Here is a 6,411-nt window from a genome sequence, read left to right on the forward strand (position 1 = left end):
TAAGTGTAATAATAGTGATATTTTAATAGCAATGTACTATTGAACAATAATAGGGAATAGGGATAATTTCTTCAATCATCCCTTTGTGAGAAGTCACAAACAATCAACTCGATCCGTCCGGCCAGCAGTTAACCCAGTGCTCGTGGCACCGAGTAGTTACCTAGTGCGGACACAAGCAATTCACCAACCACTTGGATTATAGGAGCTAATAACAGCACTAACAATATGGATTTAGAGGCCAGTTCATGCAAAACTGTTCAGCATTACTGAGTTCTCTAATTGAAAGTTTAGCCATTTATGCTGAAAGCCAATTCTGACAGTGGGGAAAAAAAAAATGGCTAGGAGAGGCCTTACTGTCTGTTTAGGACAGGATATTGCTATATAGTTAAAATATTGGCTATTTTTCCCTATTCCTCTTGCAGCATTCCTCCCTTCTGCGTATCCATGCAGCAGTTTAAGGAAATCCCATGCACAGTCCTAGGTATTTTAGGTACTTTAAGGAATCAACTTTCTGACTCCCAGAACAAGCAAGTGGCAACGCCATGTAGTTAACATAATGCAGGTGTTCAAACTATGAGATGTGCCTTGCATAGGTATTCATGACATACGTGCAACTATTCCCTGAGGTATTATTGCATATGCAACACCACGCTTTAAAAGCCTTTTAAATGTCACATTGGGCCTCGCAACAGCAGGTTACTTTTTTAGTATTTCTTGACGAAATACACAGGAATCCATAAGATTCACTTTTACTTTCTTTGCAGCGCTCCTATGATCATGTAGCAGCCTACAGACAGTATGAACATGTTACTATTCAAATATACACTCCCGAGGGTTAAGTATTAGCCTCTGAGCCCAAGTGTCTGATGTTCTTGGCAATGCCCTTCATCTTGTTGCCCACCATCTTTTACGGAGGAACAGAAAAAAAATAAAAAGAGTCTAAACCCAGAGGAGAAAAAAAAAAAAAGAAAAAGAATGAGACAGCGCAGGATAAATAATACATAGGAAGTGGTATTCCACTATAAATGTAGCTTTAAAACCTCATCACGAATAGAAGTTAGTCTTTATGCTGAACTAGACAGACCCTACTGTTGAAGTTTCTCTTGGTCATTGCATTTTATGGTCTCTTCTCATTGAAATTTCATTAAGTGGTAAACGTTAATGCAAAAGTACAAGTTTCCTAGTATTCTTAGAAGACCTTGAAGACAAATGGAGGGTTCTCAAATTTTCCTCTTGATATTTTACAACAGAAAATTTTACTGTAGGAAATATATCTTCTTTTATGCTACATCAACTTCTTGAAGACAGAATAATTATCATCGAGTCTGTCATTGCATAATGCGTACTTACGTCCCATTTAGAGGTGGCTTTAGATAATATTACATATAAGTTCAAACAAATTGGAGTAAAACCTAACATCTGAAAGAAGGATGTCAATGTATACAAGTGTCTCATATCAAAAGTATAAAAGTACTGAGAGCAGAGAGATGATTTTTGAGGCTACAATGATGTCAGTAAGCAGCTCTAGCTCTCCACTGGGCCATCCAAATAGAATTAGAAGTCAAACAGATTTTTCTTTTAAATAAATTTTAATTTAAAAATTATTTTAAAAGGTGTAAGAAAGGCAAACCTCCACAAGCACTCTTTTTTAGGTGAAGACTTAGAATACAACCAAGAGGGAAAAATCATCTTAAAAGCATGATCACAATCACATCTTCCCAAGAACTTTTTGTGAGAATATCCAACACTTCCAGGAAGATGTTCAGTGTCTTAAGAATAGGGCTCCTTCCATTAGGATTCCTTTTTATTAAAGTTGAAGGAAGAGATTAAATGTAAATATGGTATTAAATTATTTACACAAAGGCCCAGCAAAGCCCGTAAGCTCTGCTAGAATACTACGCTATTCAGAGAATGTGAGGGCACAACAGATACTGAACTCCTATTGACCTACAATCATTGTCTTGATAAATCAAGTATCTTTGATACGGTCTAAGACACATATGGATAGAGATTTTTAAAAAAGAACTTCAAAACTGTAATTAGTGCGGCTGACAAAAAAGCGCCCACCCCTCACAGAAGTGTTTCGGCATAAACCTATATGTGGGAAGTTTTCCTGCATCAAATCACACGATCATTAAACTGTAGACAGAGTCACCTTGCATTTAATTACAGTTCCTCACACTTGTCTTTCAATTTAAGTTTCTATGTTGGAATCTCCACTAGATCTCTTTTTATATATCTCCAATATATCTCTTTTTATATTGGAATCTCCGATATATTGGAAAGTGCTTAGATTACTATAACAGTTTTTTGTTCAGTTTCACTTTGCAACAATTTTCAACAGATCTTAAAATCTTCTCAGGTAAGCATCTGACTGCCAAAGAACAAACCCCTTTGGACAAGCATCCTCAAAACAGTTTATACAGCATCTCTCATTACTGTTCAGGGAGCAAACCGCAAGAGACATAATTGTACATAATTGTACTTTTCCTATTACTCACAAGCATTGTTATGATAGCCACACAAACTGCTTATAGGAAAAGTGAAATTAGGAAGATCCATTAAAGCTTTTCAGCAGTTTCATGAAACATTCCTGCAGAAAACTATGGCACAGTCAATATCCTGTAGACTCCCTGCTCTTTAAGCCAGCTGGCTCACCTCATCCTTCCCAATAACGCAGTCTTAGGAATTTCTGATTTAGGGCAGAGTCCGGTTAGCCACATAGGTATTATCACAGAAATATTAAGACTATTCTGTTGCTTAAAATAACTTTTCCTTGGCTCTAACCCTGCCAAGTAGCTCAATTTCTTCAAGATCTGCTGTCCTTGCTGCTAGTCATCTCGTTCTGCTGTAAACCAGTGAGTTTGTGAGGCTGCCGCCGGAGTCCTGCTCCAGAGATGGCAGCAGGCATTTTCCACTGCTCCTGGACTACGGAGGCTAAAGGCAGAGTGATCAAAGAGCACAGGCACACTTCAAAAGGCTGCTATTTAAGGGGAAGCGGGGGAGGAGAGTAGTAGGTGTTAACAAAAACCAATGCAAGTCTCCCCTTTTTCAGGGCCTGTTACACTAACACAAAGACAGAAGGGAAAGCGGCCAGCTCCGTGCCTGCTTTGGAATTTAAATGCAGATGGTTGGAACTGCATCTTAAGCATCCTTTGCACCTTTCATCACCATATCTACTCTGTAAAAATGTCACTGCATGCGAAAAATACCTTAACGCTTAAGAAAATACTTTAATCGTAGCTAGAAATCAGTGCAAGTAAGGTTTTGCCAAGGAATGATCTCAGATGTTCCAGATACAAAAATAATTCAGAGGACAGAAGAAATTCCCTATAAATTGAAGGAAATCCCCTAGTTAAGTTGTAGATATTGGAAAGTGAAGCTTAACTTTGCAGGTCCTCTGTCTTACAGTTTATGGAAAGTGACTGCCTAGGTGTGAGGAAGAAAATCCATTTTAGAAGTAGCAAAGCTTTTCCCAGTAGAGCATTTCTGTGTTTAAGTACATTTTTTTTTTTAATCAAATTTTGGAGCAGATATTTCCAAAACTCTTGTAGCTGTCTGTACACATGAACATGTACTTACATATATATAAAAAAATAAGCATTTTATATATTATTCAAAACATCAACAACAGATGTTAAGACATTTCATGCACTAGAGCATACCATATAGAAGCCAAAATATTTCAAGTTTAAGTGTTTTTTCTAAACACCATCCTAGTAAATGAAGTGGAAACAAAATAATTGTGACTTCATTAAAACTCCTGATTTTTCTAAACAAACAAACCAACCAAAATTATTTCCCTACCCCCATAGGAAACATTTATTATTCTTCAACTGATTGGCAGAGGGAACCTACACAATTGGCATTTTCTGCAAGAGTTTGAGAGGAAGCCAGTATGGCATTCTTGCGAAATACAAGCATTTCAGGTAGGTGTGCTAACAGGTCCACTGAAAACAAACAAACAAAAAATTCCCCCTCAAATCAGCTATAAGTCTGAACCACACAAAAAGACACCAGGTCATAAACCTTACATAAATTCAGTGTAAACTACCAGCTGATGTTTTTTTATCCAAGAGATTTATTTGTGCACCTGGCTTAAAAAGCCACCAAGATTTGGTGCACCGAGACCTGGAATTTTGTTAAAATGAAAACACAGTAAGTAGCTTATATATAGCATTTTAGCATTACATCTCTAGTAACATTTACAGTTTTTAAAAAGGAACAGTGACATAAATTCTGATTAGCACGTATCTTTTCAGTTCTGAACTGAAAAACCTCAATTTAAGCTAATTTTCTTTTAAAAAACTCTCCGGAATTACCCTCTCCCAGCTCTTTCAGCTAGAACTTACAGTTAGAATTGAACCCATTAGCCACTTTTGACTGCATAATTATGGCCAACCTTGCAATTTGATTATGAAGCCATCTAATGAGTCTGCACATAGACAACAAATTAAGTTAAATGGAGAAATAACAATAGCCTAAGAAAGCGTACAGTGGAGTCATTTTACAAACCTATTAGAGTGAAAAAGTACTTTGTGAATGCAATTCTCCCTATACAAAATTAGATCGTTAACCCCATGTCACTTTTTAAAGCTGAGACTCAATGACTGGTGAGCTGACAACCCTGCATGATTTACAGCAAACTGTCTGCCATCTGCCCGATATTAATCATTTTAGTCTGCAAATTTGGAATAAGGCAATGCTGTTGCAACCTACAGTTGACTCCCTTATATTTTTGCTGAGTAACACAGCAAGGCACTCTTATTTAGGAGAGTGAGCTTGATATTTGAAAACAAAGTTAACGCCAAGGGAACAAGACTGAGCCTATCTGACTAGTCCAGTTAGTGCAGAATGATTTTTTTTTTTTATGTCTTTATAAACATGTTGCTTATCTGACCAGCTGTTTAATCAGCCATAATTTCATCATAACTTCATGTGTATGGACAACTATAGGTACCTATAGGTACTACAGTTATCTAACTATAGGACAACTGTAGTTAGCTATGAATAACCATCAGATTTACAAACACATGGAATAAGCAAGGGAGTTATTACACAGCAAGTATATAGGATACTACCTGCAAGTTCATGATATTATGCATTTATGTTTCTAGAATCATGAGATTTTATAAGAATCTCACTTATTTAGAAAGTTTTTAAGGCTCAGCTCAGGCAGAGAGCTTGCAAACATGAGAACAGTTTTTCCCAAAATTCATAAAATAGAAAGTAAATAAAATCCTATTAAAAAAAAAAATCCAGTTGTCCTAGGAACTAGCTAGTGATTTTGGAGTACTATGATTAACCATAACAACCCTGGCAGATTCTGCAGGACTGGGATTAAATGAAAAAAAAACAAAACAAAAAAACGTGCCGCTGCTATAGAAGTCAACCAAATCATTAGAGAAATAAGAATGTGCCTTCCTGCAAGACTACGGCCCTGGTTCACTCTCCTCAAAACACCAAGCTTTAGATTCTAAAATGCAATGATAGGGGAAAACAGGATGAAGCAAAGCATGCAGGGAAATTTTGATACTTTAAGCAAAAATCTATTTCGGCTGTTAGAGCACAGCTTACCCCTCTCAACATTGGATACACCAGTTCCTTGCTTCCTCAGGACACGAAGGCCTTCCCCAGCTACGGTCTTGTCCAAGATGTTTCTGAGCTACTCTGGGAACGAGGCGGGGGGGTCGCTATCTGACAGGATCTACATTTCAACATCCCCACCTCTGGGGCCAACACAAAACAAATACCATACAGAGCAGCCTGATCTTCTTGAATCCAGCCAAGGCCCCAGGAAAGTCCAGCAATGAGGAACTGACCTTTCCAAGAGGTTACTTTTGGAGACTCACGCTGCCACGCAATGTACGCTATGGGGCAGAGATGCTACTTGTGACATTGAGATAGCTTGTACTCTACAACAGTTTGTAGTGAAACACATGGAGCACGAATTGGAAGCATCCAATCTTAGAAAGACAACATCAACAGCTGGGACACAGGCTTAGGAGCCACTTCCCCCCCCCCCCAATCAAAAGTATTGGGTTTCATTTCTACATTACACACAAATGCTGTTAGAAGTCAGATAGCTAGAGATTCAAACACGGCTGCCAACCTGTATAAAGGTTTTCTGGCGATCCAAGAATACAAGGCTTTTTACTAACATAGTTGAGAAATGTTGAAGTTATGTATCTCAGATACAACTGTGATAGTTGTGTAATCAAAGGCCACTTAAAATTAGATACTAAGTTTGCTTTTCTGAATCTTGCTTCATCCAATCTATTTCATGATCATTTATTTTCCTGTTGACAGTTGAGGTCAGTGCAAGAGCAGTAAGTCGTATCCCACACTTCAGGAGTTTATGCAATAACTGGCAACAGGACAATATTTCTGACATCTGGGAACTAATTTGCA

At 37.7% G+C, this 6,411-nt stretch overlaps 1 long non-coding RNA gene across 1 annotated transcript in view; it reads right to left on the reverse strand.

Annotated features, from left to right (window-relative positions):
- The window catches only part of LOC143158478 (uncharacterized), a 265,171-nt gene extending 259,515 nt beyond the window's left edge, over positions 1–5,656 (reverse strand). Inside the window, exon 1 of the long non-coding RNA XR_012995010.1 lies at positions 5,578–5,656. This is a non-coding gene — a long non-coding RNA (uncharacterized LOC143158478). The remainder of the gene's footprint in view (positions 1–5,577) is intronic.
- Positions 5,657–6,411: the final 755 nt, after the last annotated feature.

Source organism: Aptenodytes patagonicus, chromosome 3 (genome assembly GCF_965638725.1).
Source record: "Aptenodytes patagonicus chromosome 3, bAptPat1.pri.cur, whole genome shotgun sequence".
Taxonomy (NCBI): Eukaryota; Metazoa; Chordata; class Aves; order Sphenisciformes; family Spheniscidae; genus Aptenodytes; species Aptenodytes patagonicus.